General features: G+C 43.2%; 1 pseudogene across 1 annotated transcript in view; it reads left to right on the forward strand.

The window, feature by feature from the left end:
* Positions 1 to 15,650, forward strand: part of LOC309715621 (platelet-derived growth factor receptor beta-like) — a 46,526-nt pseudogene extending 30,876 nt beyond the window's left edge. The window contains exons 21-27 of the transcript XR_014280692.1: positions 11,508 to 11,630; positions 11,719 to 11,830; positions 12,415 to 12,514; positions 12,597 to 12,702; positions 12,778 to 12,883; positions 15,045 to 15,177; positions 15,267 to 15,650. The product of XR_014280692.1 is annotated as a platelet-derived growth factor receptor beta-like (transcript). The remainder of the gene's footprint in view (positions 1 to 11,507; positions 11,631 to 11,718; positions 11,831 to 12,414; positions 12,515 to 12,596; positions 12,703 to 12,777; positions 12,884 to 15,044; positions 15,178 to 15,266) is intronic.
* Positions 15,651 to 16,355: the final 705 nt, after the last annotated feature.

The raw sequence follows: 16,355 nt of genomic DNA on the forward strand, positions 1-16,355 counted from the left end.
TGTAACTGTTTAACAGTGAACAGGAGTCCTGCCTTACTAAGAAGTCCTTCACAAGCTCCAGATGCAGGAAGAGCTGTATTGATTTTAAATGACAGGTTCTTGATGTGGGGAAAGACATGCAATAGATTCACACCTCCAGTAAACAGACATGAAAGGTACCTCTCCTGCTACTCGGCTCCTGGCTTTCCTGACCCCATGGATCCAAAGAAGTCATCTTCATCAGACAGGCTGCTGTTTGTGCTGGCCTCATCCAGCTCTGTGTCTAGGTGATGTCTGATGAAGTTCAGACCTGTGGAAAGATGTATGGTTTTCAAAAGAATGAGGTCTGGGCATTACAGTGCTGTATAGCCTGCCAAGCTGCGGATGTTTGGCATAAAAATGTTGTCACACTGGAGATGTTTTTTACTAACTCTTGTTGAAAAACAAAATGTTGTCATTCATATCCCGCACAAACAGTTTGCAATGAATTCCAGATTAAGTTTAGAATAGGAACGTATGCAAGGCTAAGCAGTGCTAGCTAATAGATCCTCCTTGCACGTTTTGGCTGTTACTCCAGGGAAAGACGAGAAAGACGGTGATGAAAGCCGTGACTGGCTGCAAAAAGATGAAACCCCGTCCCTTCCAACCAAAGGGAAGGGAGACGGATGAAGCTAGCCTCCTAACACAGGCTGTTTAAACTAAAGCTGCTGTTTCACATAATAAACCCTGTCAACCGCAGCATTGCCTTCTGATTTAAATGGTAAATGGCCTGTATTTGTATAGTGCTTTACTTAGTCCCTAAGGACCCCAAAGCGCTTTACACTACATTCAGTCATTCACACATTCACACACTTTAACAGTTAAAGCAGTAGAGACAAGCTGTGTTTACATTTGCGTGGAACTCTAACTTCATTAACCAGGCTAGCTGTTAGCTTATAGCTCACACAGTTTGTGGGTGATAGGTTATCTCAAACTTATCTCACCACAACGTGGCGCCGAAAATATGATGTGATTCTAGTTTGGTCAAACTCAGGAAGGAAGGAGGAAACCGCCTCCATATCCCCGCAGTCATGTGACGGACCTCTCCACAGGGAAGAAGTGAACAAGGCAAAGGAGGTCCAGTATCCTAAAACTATTAAACATGCCCTCACTGCAACACACCAGAATAAAATTATTAGGTCATTAGCGAGTACTTGACTGCATGCTGAGGTGGCAATTCAGCCATTTAATTCATGTGTGTTGGACTACAGACATATCAAAAAGTTGTTGACACAACATTAGACTGAAGTCCACCTAGTAGGGCTGGGCGATATGACCCAAAATTCATATCTCGATATTTTTTAGCTGGATGGCGACATAAGATATATATCTCGATTTTTTTTTTTTAAAGCCATAAGTTAAGAACAAAAAGAGAGTTCTTAGTCACACTGTGTCCCAGATGTCACACGGGCACTTTTATTTACATACAGCGTAGATGTACATGAAGAAATTACTCAAAAATAAATTATCAGCATTTATTAAATAATCATGGTCCATAAATAAAAGAAAACAATGTTGTTTTTGTGCATAACAAAAAGCTCACAATTGTGCAGTCAAAATGTAAACTAATAGACGCTGAGCGTAATAACAAAGAGACAGATTTCACAGCTGCACCACGTCTCTGAACAGGTGCCATTTATGGTCCTTATACACACACAGTACGGTAATATTACATTGAAGCACAGTAGTATCACTCCGCGAGGCTCCTCCTCGGTAGCCGTAATCCTCTGACAATCCATCAAGCGGTGCAGCTCCGTAGCTTAGCAAAGTCATATTAAAACATTTTTTGACAGATTGCTGAGCGCTGTGTACCACATAAAATCGGTTCGCGGTCAGTGAGCACAACCAGAATTCATACATAAGGCGCACTGTCGAGTTTTGAGAAAATGAAAGGATTTTAGGCCGTGCAGCTCCTCCGGGCTGCATGTCGTTAGCGAGGTTAGCTCGCTAACACGTTGACACCGTCCGGCGAGCCGCAGTAACTTGCTAACGGAGATTTTCCGCTTTCATCTTGTCATTGCCTGCAGGTGAAACTATGGGGGAGGGGGAGTTGTGTTCAGTGAAGGAGAGACAAAAGTGGATGAAAGAGAGGCAAACCTGCGGCTCCACAAGTATAATTATAACGTAACATAGACTATATCGATATAAACGATATTATCACATCTTATATCTCGTATGAAAATATATCGATATTTTTAAAAAACTTGATATATCGCCCAGCCCTACCACCTAGCCACAGCTAAAAAGAAATTTAGAGTAAACTTACCTGGACACAGTTAGACAAGTTGAGTTTTTTCATGCTGAAATGTTGGTTTGTTGTGGCTCACACTGAAGTCACCGCATTATAAAGCTGTTCTTGTAAGCGAAACATTCTTTGTATTTGAGGCCAAGGGTGTTCATCCTCTTCAATTCTAGCGGAGATGGTTGCCTCTCCCATGTTATTATGTGTTTCTTCTTTCTTGGGCCACTCTGCCCGCCATAGTGAATAACTGGTCATGTGACTGCATGCCTACATCTGATTGGTGAAAGAGGTACAGGAAACTCCACTGGTGGCACAATCTGTTATTTCTAGTATTATCTAATGTTTGAAATTAATTACCATTTTTTTTAAGTAATGAGTCAAATATTGCCAAATATAGAAGAATAACAGTAGTTCCTTCTTCACAAATGTACTCCAGTATGAGTAAAAAGTATGGTGCAATAAAGGTACTGCTAGGAGTACTTCTTTTTTTCAAAAACGTACTCAAGTAAATGTAAAAGAGTAAATCAAACTCGTTACTATCCACCTCTGCAGGAGTGCCATGTTTAGCCAGATGTTCACTTAAATTGTTGGCTGTCTGAGTGGTGTCCAAAAAACGATATGGGCTTCATAGATAATTGGGAAACTTTCTGTAGGAAACCTGGTCTTGTTAGGAGAGATGGCATCCAACCTCCCAAAATATGACTATCCAGAGTTGAGACCAGAAAGCAGAGTTGCAGTCTTACACGCCTCTCTGCAGCTTCTCTCCTCCTGTTACCCCCCAAAACCCCATCTCCACAGAGACTGTGTCAGCTCCCAAACAGACAAAAAACAAACTAAAAACCAGCAATTTAAACACAAAATATATATATAGTACGCACAACAGCACAAAAGAGTAAAACAGGGAAATTTATTATATTATTATTATTATCATCTTCATGGTTATTATTATTTTTATTATTAAACATTAAGTCTCTCTCTTCCGAGTCTTTGTTAGTGTAGCCAAGTACAGGATAGGGTAGGGGAAATTAAAGTAAGATGGAGAGAATGCTCCAATAGCTAGATTCGTAGGGGGGATAAAGTGAGTTGCTTGGAGAAGAATGACTGGAGCCACAGGTAAAGTTGCTATGAATTGTATTAAACTATTTAGCAACAATTTAACAGCATTTCATGAACAGGAATGAAAACATAAAATATAATACAGTGACAGCAATAATAATAACAATCAGAATCCTATCTGAGCACAGATATGTCAGTCTTGCCGGCTTAATAGTCAGTGTTCAGTCAAGTCAAACCCAACAGGTCAAAAGTTTGTGATTGGTGCGATTTCATCCTACCGCACTGTTGCAATTGTTCATGAGAGAAGAGCAACCTGCCCTTCTGGGCCAACTCGGAATGGCTGTGGTTCAGTTCAAAGGGAAAGGCTCGCCATCTTCCTCGTCAGGAAGAGATCCAGGTCTCACGATCCCAAAAAAGAAAACCTAGCCTGTAAAAAACAGGACTATTACTAATTCAGTTCACACTCTAATGATATACATGGCCATATGAGTAAATAATGCAAGTGCTATAACAAAACAAGCACAAAACATTAATTCTAATTTCTAACTATAGTCTATACAGTGCATCTTAATCATGAATGCAATCTTTAAATCACAATCAGCTTATTCTATCATCAATGTGCACATTTCTATCAGAGATCAGAAATAAACCATAAACTATGGTAGATTTTTTTTTTTTTTTTTTTTTTTACAGCATTGCCCTTTAACTGAATTACAGGAGCATTGCTTTACACTGCATAGCAATGAAGCAATATATTATTTACACTCAATGTACAAAATAGAATTACCAAAATAATATACAAAAACTCACAGGCTGTAGTTTTACAGTATGTGGTAACGTATCAGCACAGTAAGAATACACACGGACATCTATCCAGTGCCGCTCGAGCATCAAATGTAACAAAATAAAGTAGATTCATGACCTTTAAGATCAACATTAACTTATTCCATCATCTAATTTTAGTGCATTTAATATTCAACAAGTAATACTAGAACATCATCAGCACACAAGCTGAGTGCTCAAAATGGCTGAACTCCATGAGAAACCCCGTGTGTTCTCCCACAGTGAAAACGTGGTCAGCTACAGCTGCAGCTATGAGCATTAGGCTAGTTAGCTTTTCAATTAGCCTGATTCGCCCAGCCCCAGTTTAACTCACCAGCACACTTCTAATGTTCAACTCTCAGAAAGGATCTTGTTCAACTCTCAGAGAGGATCTTGTTCAACTCTCAGAGAGGATCTTGTTCAACTCTCAGAGAGGATCTTGTCCACTTCATCTGCTCCCGCGCAGATCTACAACATTGAAATCGGGCCATTATATTCCCTGTTAACTTCTTGTTAGCTTTTTAGCTTCAAGGTTAGCTTAACAGCTTCTGACTCACCGCGATGGTTTCAAGGTCCAAAATGTTCACAATAAATTCTCCAAGGTCCATGCAGATCTCCGGTATGGATATTTGCTCAATTTATCAAGTTAATAGTTATTTTCCAGCGAAAAGCTTGGCGGTGAAAACCAGCGATGGTCTCGTGCTCCTCCGTCTCTCTCTGTGTCTGAGCATGTGACGGTACAGAGCAGGGGAAGGCGAGGCTTGTTCCTTCCTAACCAGTAGGGGTGTTAAATATACTCTTTGGGTTTTATTTAGAGCTGGGCGATATAAGATTTTTTCATATCACGATATGTTTTTTTCATTTCAGGCGATAACGATATCTATCACGATATAAGCCAAATAACTATATTTGTAAGATTTAAATGTGCCATTGCTCACAAGTAAAATGTGAAATAATCAGCAGCTTGTTTTTATTTAAATATTTATTTCCCATAATAAGTTCATCCATTAAGTGGACGCGAATGGATGGATGAAGTTCAACAGGGTAGATGTACTTAAGGAACATGAGACTTTTTCAGATAAATAAAGGCAAATATTGCAAACTACACAAAAGGCAGCCGCTAAAGCGTTTAAGTTTCAAAACAGAACAAACGAAACAGACTAAATTGTCAATTCCACTTAGAAACAAAATATTAATTCTAAAAATAAATCTTAGTTTGTTTTACAGAAGAACAGACAAAACTGACTAACTTTTGTCAATATCAAATAAACTGAGAACTAAAAGGAAATTCTCAATCTCTCCTTGTTGTATAGCTGAGCTTTTCAAACAGTTTTAACAGTTACTTTAGTCTGACAAAAGCCGAATGACGAATCAGCGCTTCCAGTCAGAGACGTGTCCACACGTACACGGGTATTTTTGAAAACTGAGATTTTCCGTTTTCGTTTTAAAAAATAATCCCGTCCACACATAAAGGCAGAAATGAAGGAAAACGCTGCTATGAACATGCCAAAGCAGCAGGTGGCGCTAGATTCCTAACCGTGCAGAAATGTTGGCCAATCAGAAGTCTAGAAGCCTCGGTGGGAAAAAGTAAACAAAGCTGGGGCATAGAAGCAGAACCGAGTCGTATGTGTGGAGGGACAGTAACTGTGTGTATATGTAAGCATTTAAACACTGCAGAGAGTAGAATTAACAGTATTGTAGAAATTCATTTCACCGAAACAATAACGTGGCGCACAGTGTGACGCATGCACCAGTTTATTGTATTTCCAGACTTGCTTTCGGCACATTTACAGTGCACGCTACTCTGTTTTTTGTCAAACTTGAAATAGCCGAAATACCTTCACACTACGGAACTTCTATGGCTCTTCCGTTCGACAATCTCTCCGGCGTTGGAACCATCATCTGTTTTCTCTTCGGTCACGCTCGGTTGATTTTTCTAGTCGGTGCACTCATTTCCTCCATTACCCGGGCGGTACGGTGGCTGGCTGCTTCCCAAACAAATACACATGTGCGGCTTGGCACTTGTGCTGTACGTAACAAGTCACGTGACGCTGCGGCTGTGATTGGTTCGGCTCTGCGCTACTTAATTTGGATTGGCTGACCTTTTTTCTTTTTTTTAAGAGGACAAAAGCGGCGAGGTCTATCGCGATAGTTTAATTTCTCTAACGAGTAAAAGTTATATCGCGATACATATCGTTATCGTTCTATCGCCCAGCTCTAGTTTTATTCTTATATTTATAGTATTTATCTTTTATTATTGATTTATTTTTGATCAACTCAGTGATTAACAGAGTAATGATAAATCCCAATTAACAATAACATGTTATAGTGCATTACTGAGTCGTGTAAACTCACTGGGTTACATTAGTATACTCTGCCTTACACACTGTACAACCTCATTAGTTCCCAGAATTTAACAAAATTATGCAAACTCTGCCTCAAAAAAACTAAGTGAAGCTTACTTAAGATGACTGTTAGGACAACTTATTCATTGCAAGTACACTGCAATACAATACAAATTTATTAATATAGCACATTTAAAACCAGGGGTACACAAAGTGCTTCACGAAGCAATAGACAATAAATCATTATACTGAGCAATGAAAAATTAAAAACACAGTAAAATGAAGGACAAGCAAAATCATTAGTGAGTAGAGATAGGGAGAATACATAATAATCTAGGGAAAGATGCAGCGATTAAGAAATGAGAATTAACAAGGGAAAAAAGCGGGTTTAAATATTAAGTTTTCAAGCGTGCTTTAAAAGATTGAATGGTGCCAGAGGCACGAATGGTAACAGGGAGACTATTAAGAGGTATGGTGCTAGGCATGGTCACCTCTAGTCTTCAGACGGTGCCTGGGTTAAGCCAGGAGTAACTGTCCACATGATCGCAATGAACGGCCGGGAGTATAAAGACTGAGGAGGTCAGTAAGATAGTCCGGTTGTTTAGGCATTTGAAAGTAAGCAACAGGACTTTGAAATCGATACGAAATTTAATAGGCAGTCAATGTAAGTCAGAAAGCACAGGGTGGTGGGTGGGTTCCAGAGTGTGGGGGTGCCTACTGGGGTCAGCAGGGGAGCTGGCCTTCCCTCCCCATCCTCCTCAGTTGCCTCCCTCTTCCCGCTCCACCACGCTCCACCACGCTCACCCACACATGCAGGGCCTTGGGGTGCAGGTGTGTCACCAGGGTGCAGGGGAGGCACTCCCCCTCTGTCCCCTTCTGGCCACCTGTGCCTCAATTTTATTCTGCAAACTAGACATCCACATTACTCATACTCTCATAACACATACATATAGGTCCTTGGGGGTGGGCACGTTTTACAGGCTCCAGAGGATGGTCTGTGTATTCAAACCCATCTTTGGTGCTGGTGCCCTACCCTCAATTTTAAATGCATATAGACACTGAGGGTTTTTGGGAGGAGCCGTGCTGCTCTCTGGCAGCAGCACCATGCCCTCCTGTGTTTGAATTGCACTTTAGAACAGCACGCAGCAACACTACATAAGAGCGGGTGGAGGGCGGTTTGGGGTCCTCTCCCACACCCGTTCTGTTAACTGTCAGGGCTGGGGTGCTGGGAGGAGGTGCTGGCCGTCAGATTGGGGTTTGGGATGCGGGGGTACCTGGACCTGGGATATAGAATATGTTTGGGGAGTGTGAATGTGTGTAGAGTGTCTATTTGTGGCTGCTTGGTGACCTCTCGTTTGGGGCTCTCCTCAGCTCTTCCCAGGAGGGTGGCACAGTTGCCCCTTTGGTGGTCCTCCTTGGGTCCTCGTACTCTGGGGCCTCTGGATGTCTGGGGCCTTGATCTCCTCCATACCTGCTTCATGCCCTGGGGGGGCGGTGCTATGGCTCCCCACACTCCCTAGCAGATCGTTACATGGAGAAACCTTTTGAATACAAGCGTGCTGATCCACACAGGTGTGCACACAGGTGTACACACGGGTGTTCACAGACACAAACTTCACCTTTTTTGGCTGCTACCCCAAAGCACATTGTGCACTGTCGATCTTGTGTGCTGCACAATAACACTTAATATTTAGTATCTACTGTTATCTACTGCTAGCTAGTTTGTTGTGATAGTGTTGTATTTATTATGTTGCTCTTTCTTGCTTGTTTTCTCTTCTGGTTTTTTTCTCCATACAGGTGATCCAGGTGTTTTGTTTTCCCCCCTTTCTCACCATCTCTTCTCCCCTCTATTTTTCTTTCTCTCCATCTTTTTCTTTCTTTCTTTCTCCCTGTCCTATCCCCCAGTCATGTCTGTCCCGTCTGTAACAACCGAAAATCTAATAAAATAAATACACAATTATAATTAAGGTCAATTAAATGGACCAATATGGCAAGGCCATGATGATCCACTTGGTAAAGTAAATCTGCTTGGCATCTTTCTCGGCCTTCAAAAAACATGTCACGGCTGCGCAGCAGTCATGTGGTGAATTGAGAAAAGGATCCAAAATGCTGGCACTGGCTAGGGTGCGAGTGAAAGTTTATTTACAGAGGTGATAAGGTGACAAAAACAGGATGAGCAGAGCGGGGAGTAAACAAACCTAAACTGGGGAAAACTAAAGAACTCGGAGAGACGCAGACTGAACACCAGGTTAAAAATTGAGCCTCAAAGCTAGAGAAGGTGGGAGAAGGCAGTCGCCGAAATGTAAGTTTGTTTTTAAAGACCATGGCTCCACCATTCCCTGTGAATCTTGGTAATCTGAAAAAAAACACAGTCAGGGGGGAAGAAGTTTGGAGAAGCCTCCAAAAATTTGATTCTGTTCATCTGGAAAGGAGCTCACTGGAGCGAATCCAAGTTTCAGTCAGGAACAACACATCCAGATGTAGAGTAAGGAAAAGATTATTTATAATGAATGCTTACTACGCTTCCTGATGGACCTCTTAAACAGGGTGGGTGGAGGCAAGCAGATTGTTTAGGCAGACAGGTACACAGCAGTGTAGCGTCTCCAAAATCCCGATGTGGATCCGACTCATGAAAAAGCGGTCGCTGGAAATTTAACCAAGTTAGCCGATCATATGTGATTAATGTGTTATTCTCAGAGAGGCACAAAGCTAAAACAAGAATAAAAAGCACACAACAGTCAAAATAAAAAGTACGAATACAGAAACGGGGGTAACAAGAGGTAGGAGGACACCTCTTGTTACACAGTACAGAGTACTAAGAATGAATTGATGTTCTTGACTATGCAATACTAATTGTTTACTCACTGGCAAACATTTCAAGTGCTACTAAATTAAAAAAAACAATTTGTGGTAGCATACTATTTTAAATTTTGCTTACACACAAATTAAATGCAAGTCAGTCCAACTTTTATTTTCAATAGCAAAAATCCAGAGGGAGAAAAACCAGAAAATTATTTAGAAGCTGATTTGATCCTTAATGGCTGTGCAGCCATTATAACTTACAACACAGAAGGTCAATGTTGACCTCATACAACCAAATTAGACTAGCACATTCCTACAAGCAGGGCTCTAGACAAATTTTTTGCCACGGTTGCACTTGTGTGCCTAACTTTTTTTAGGCACACCAGCACAAAAGTTAGGTGCATCCAAATTGTTCAACTGCATTGCTTAAAACCGCAGTTTTACATGTGCACTTTTTCGGGGGGGAAATTGCTGTCCATACAGACAATATTGATTTGTAAATAATTAACTAACAGTCTTGTCAATACAAAGTTCTTTATTTGGAGCACAGTTCTACAAGAAAGGTAAGTTACTGAAAAAGTGCTTGTGCTTAAAGTGCTTTGGCTCTCTTTGGTGATATTGTAGACAATGTCAGAGCTGGCTATGAATTTCAGATGGATCAGGCCTTAACTTAACAAAAAAGTTATCAATTGTTCTTTTCATTTTTTCTCATTACCCATAGCTACATCCACTTCTGTCAGGCCAAGGCTGCTCACTGGGGCTGGGTACCATCACTGATTTCTACAATCCATTCGATTCCGATTCACAAAGTCCTGATTCTATTCAATTTTGTCTCAGACATTCAGAAATATTATAATTCTGATCCTTTATCAGTACTGACAATTGTGAGACTTCATCAGAGGTGTGAGCATCACAGCAGATGTCTTTGTGTCAAAGAAACTGAGAATAAAACACAGAAAAACATGAAGGAGATTTTCCTGGTTTTTAGCGGCCGGCAGCGCTGTAAGCAACGGTAGACTGGTGGGTAATAAGCGAATGAATAATGCAGAAAACAGAGATTTGAGATGGGAAACTGTTCTTGAAGTACACAGAGAGAGAGAGAACTGTGCATGAAGTGTGATTTTATCGTGGTGGAAGCAAAACAGCAAAAGTAAGAGTTAATAAATGACGACATTTATCAAATGTGAATCATAGTTTGGATCTTCTTTTGCTGCTAGTCAGTGAATTTTGGTTGGAGACAGACAAAACCTGCAGCTCAGAATCAGCGCAAAAACACGTAAACTCAATGGCCGTCGGGTGAGAAAGCCGAGAAAGACAAAGCTGATTCTGATGCGTCGGGTCTGCTCTGTGTTTACTTCTTTGTGCAGAATCCGTGTACCTGCTCTCATTTGCTGTTTGGTGGCTGTTGAAATAGTTCTGAGAGCTTTAACCTGAAATTCTGGCAAAATACAGTAATATTTAAAAGTCGATTCAGGATTTAATGAATCGATATCGCTTTATTCAAGCTATTCAGAGAGGTCCCGCCCCTGACTATCTCTGATTGGTTTAGACCATGATAGGGGCATAATGTGTTGCAGGGAATTTTTTTATTTTATTTTTTTACTCGAAAAGTTGGTCGCACTGGTGCAACCTAGGATTTTTTTTTAGTCGCACCATTGAAAAATTTGGTCGCATTTGGACCAAATTGGTTGCACTCCAGAGGCCTGTACAAGTCTGCTCAAAGAAGTCCAGCCATTAATTAATGCTTCAGTCTTAAATATGATCAACCTATCTCTAATAATCAGCTATGTACCACAGGCCTTCAAGCTGGCTGTAGTTAAACCTTTACTCAAAAAGCATCTCTAGGCCCAGCAGTCTTAGCTAATTATAGGCCAATCTCCAACCTTCCTTTCATATCAAACATCCTTGACAATTCTTTCAGTGGTGCAAGTTTCAGTCACTGTTAAAATGTCCTGTTTATATGGTTGAAACCTGCAGTCAGCTGAGACTGAATAAGTCACCTGATGCTGATGAAACATTTCTCCCACTGAAAATGTCCAGATGAACGCAGTCAACTTTAGGGATTTCCTTACTTGGAGCATGAGCGTGCATCAAGACACCACTGTGCGATGTAACAGGAACAGGAAGTGATACTGAGATACGAGGGTTTTGTTGACCAGTTGATGTACTCACATGTTACCTTGTTTACCTATTTATCTGTATTCGTGTTGTGTGTCCCTCAGTGTGTGCACAGAGATCTGGCGGCGAGGAACATTCTAGTGTGCGAGGGGAAGCTGGTGAAGGTCTGTGACTTTGGTTTGGCCAGAGACCTGCTGAAGGACCAGGATTACATCGCCAGGGGAAACGTTAGTTAACCAGTTCAGTCAACTATACTGAGGGCTCCTGACATCATCAGGTCAGGTGTTCACCTGTGCACCCACCTGTGTGTTTCAGAGCTTCCTGCCGCTGAAGTGGATGTCTCCAGAGAGCATCTTCCAGAACATTTACAGCTCGCAGAGCGATGTTTGGTCCTATGGAGTTCTGCTGTGGGAGATATTCTCTCTGGGTAACCCAGTCTGTCACACCAGTGTCCGGCAGCCTCGCTTCTGTCAGTGCGCCCCAGGGTGGCTGTGGCTACAATGTAGCTGCCATCACCAGTGTGTGAATGTGTGTGTGAATGGGTGGATGACTGGTTGTGTAAAGCGCTTTGGGGTCCTTAGGGACTAGAAAAGCGCTATATAAATACAGGCCATTTACCATTTACCATTAACAGGGGGTTGACTGGTTGAAGTTTATTGATTCTTCTTGCTGACCTTTACCCTTTAAAGTTATACACACAGTTTTAATTTGAAGTTGTAAATTGGTCATTAACTGGAAACCAGTTCAAAACCAGGAAACAGATCCAGCAGCTGGAACAAACCATTACCAGCAACCTCACAGCCCAGAAGAACAGACTTAACTTTAATCAAAGAGAAAAAAGGGAATTTATTGTACATTTCAATCAAAAACAAGAACAAAGGTCCAGACGTCGCTGTGAGATCTCCTTCAGCCTCACACTTCCCTCTGGTCGACTGTGACAGGTGTGTCTGCTCACTACTGTCAGCCTCGTCTCCGCCCCCTCACCACAGGGTTTCTGTGTTTTGGTCCCAGGCTGCAGCCCGTACCCCGACCTCCCCATGACCCAGGAATTCTACTCTGCTCTGAAGAGAGGATACAGGATGAGTCGACCCGACCACGCTCCTGAGGACATGTATGACACAACGCATGCAGGCGCACACATCAGCTTCCTGTGACAACGCTCAGCATGACCCTCTGCACTTTTCGGTCTGCAGGTACGACGTGATGAAACGCTGCTGGGAAGAGAAACCTCAGTCCAGACCTTCATTCTCTTTACTGCTCATCGCAATGGGCAACATGCTGACTGACGACTATAAACAGGTACCAACACCTGCCTCAGGTAAGCATCACACACCACCTGACCCAGGAGACGCTGATCATGTTGTTGTGTGTCAGCGTTACCTGCAGATTGCCGAAGACTTCCTGAAGGGAGGAAATCCAGCTGTGCACCGATACAAGCAGAGTTTATCCAGAGGTGCAGAGGAGCAGGAGGACACGCACGGTAACACACACAGTAACACAGACACAAACACAGTAACACACGCTAACACACTCTCGCACAGTAACACACACGGTAGCACACGCGGTAACACTCACTCGCACATACAAAAACAAAATCACACAGAGACACACACGCACACACACAGTAATACATACACAGACACACACACACTGAATTACACACAGACCCACACACCGACAGACACACACGGACACACATATAGACACACACATACAGACACACACACACACACAGATTTACACACACCCACAGACACACACACACACACAGACACACATACAAAAACAAAATCACACATACAGACACACACACACACATAGACAGACACACATACAGACACACACACACACACACACACACACACACACACACACAGACACACACACACCCCCACACACAGACACACATACAAAAACAAAATCACACATACAGACACACACACACATAGACAGACACACATACAGACACACACACACACAGACACAGACACACACACCCACACACAGACACACATACAAAAACAAAATCACACATACAGACACACATACACATAGACAGACACACATACAGACAGACACATACACACACACACAGACACACACATTCACACACACACCCACATACAGACACACACACACACACACCCACAGACAGACACACACACACACATAATAATAATGGATTGGATTTATATAGCGCTTTTCAAGGCACCCAAAGCGCTTTACAATACCACTATTTATTCACTCTCACATTCATACACTGGTGGAAGCAAGCTACCGTTTGTAGCCACAGCTGCCCTGGGGCAGACTGACAGAAGCGAGGCTGCCATATCGCGCCATCGGCCCCTCTGGCCAACACCAGTAGGCAAGTAGGGTAAAGTGTCTTGCCCAAGGACACAACGACTAGGACAGAGAGCCCAGGGATCGAACTGGCGACCTTCCGGTTACAGATGCAATTCCCAACCCCCTGAGCCACGGTCGCCCCGACATACACACACACACACACCCACACACAGACAGACACACATACAGACACACACACACACACAGACACACACACACACAGACAGACACACACACAGACAGACACACATACAGACACACACACACACACAGACACACACACAGACACACACACACACACAGACAGACACACACACACACACACACACATACAGACACACACACAGACAGACACACATACAGACACACACACACACACAGACACACACACACACACACACACACACCCACACACAGACAGACACACATACAGACACACACACACACACAGACACACACACATACAGACACACACACAGACAGACACACATACAGACACACACACACACACAGACACACACACAGACACACACACACACACAGACAGACACACACACACACACACACACACACAGACAGACACACATACAGACACACACACACACACAGACACACACACACACACACACACACCCACACACAGACAGACACACATACAGACACACACACACACACAGACACACACACACACAGACAGACACACACACACACACACACACATACAGACACACACACAGACAGACACACATACAGACACACACACACACACAGACACACATACAGACACACACACACACACAGACAGACACACACACACACACACACACATACAGACAGACACACATACAGACACACACACACACACACACACGCACAGACAGACACATACAGACACACACAGACAGACACACATACAGACACACACACACGCACAGACAGACACACATACAGACACACACACACACACGCACAGACAGACACATACAGACACACACACACGCACAGACAGACACATACAGACACACACAGACAGACACATACAGACACACACACACCCACAGACAGACACACATACAGACACACACACACACACAGACACACATACACACACAGACAGACACATACAGACACCCACAGACACAGACAGACACACATACAGACACCCACAGACACAGACAGACACACATACAGACACCCACAGACACAGACAGACACACATACAGACACCCTCAGACACAGACAGGTCACTTTTGAAAGTTTAAGAAGTTTAAAACAAATCCCGCCCGCTTTCTTCACAGCAAGTGCCACCTCTCAGGTAAATAGGCCAGAGGCGGAGCCAGTAGAGGCAGGTTCCTCGCATGTCGCTTACATTCTGCCCGTTACCGAAGTCACAATTGAAAGCAGCGGTGGCGCTGCGCTGGACGCAGTCAGGTACGAAACCATGTGATGTGGTCAGGTACGATCCTGCAGGCTACGATGCCTGTGAGGATGATAGAGATGATGCTGTGTTTTCTCTGCAGCCCTTCGATATCAGACTCTCCCGCCATCTCATACTCTCCCGAAGTGACATCATCAGAGAACAGACAGGAAGCTGTGGGGCCTGAGGAGGAGAGTCGTCTGTGAAGGTTTCACCTGCCTGAAAGTCTGGGGCAGGGTTTAAATAACCCATGCATCTCTGCAGGGGGGCTCCTGTGCCCTGAGTATGGACTGTAGGAGGTTGTGTAACCTTTTTACCTGCAAAGCTTGTTTAGGTCACAGAGTCAGAGTGTGCTGAGTGTGCAGCAGGTCCTGATTCACATTTATAAACTTTAGTATCCTCATGTACTCTGACTTTTCTATCTGTATATCCAAACTGCTGGCCCGTGTCAGGACTGAAGCTCCCATTAAAATGTACTCGTGGATCAGACTGTTCTGATGCTTCCTCATGAGAAACACAACACACACACATATCAGGGTCAACAACAGTCAGCTCACCTCCAATGTTCAGGTGGAGGTTCAGGTGAAGCTAGCAGCTACAGCCACCTGTTTCACCATCCACATCAGTCACAGAGGCCACACCCCTAATAATGCCAAGTTCAATACAATTTCTGAACATGAAGCTGCTTTGGTATCTATATAGACCAGTTTGTGTATCAGGCTGTGAGCATGTTTATTTTAACATTGGAGTCTATGACTCACTGCTGCCTCTGCTGGACACCAGAGGCACTGCAGTTTTCAGGATTTCTTATTTTTGGTTAGGTGCTGGTGGTGGAGAAGAATATTTGAGTTTTTAAGTTTAAACCAGATTCAATTCAATTTTATTTATACAGAGCCAAATCACAACAGTCATCTCTTATAAGGTAGACCCTACAATAATACATGCAGAGGGGAGGTGACAAAGAGAAAAAAACTCTTAGTGTCAGCACGTGAGGACAAGAAACCTGCAGCAGGTGGAGGAGGAGGTTCCCCCTGTGAGAGCTCAGTATAAAGGGACCTCAGAGCCCTGGAAGCCACGTCCTCTGTGCCAGCTGCATTTCTTCTGCTTCCTGTTGGAGAGCTGGAGGGCAGAAATGTGCTGAATGTCTGAAAATGTTTCCTGTGAAAAGAAGAATCGCTGTGACTCAGCTTCT

This window comes from Aulonocara stuartgranti (assembly GCF_965226115.1).
Source record: "Aulonocara stuartgranti genome assembly, chromosome: 10".
NCBI classification, from domain to species: domain Eukaryota; kingdom Metazoa; phylum Chordata; class Actinopteri; order Cichliformes; family Cichlidae; genus Aulonocara; species Aulonocara stuartgranti.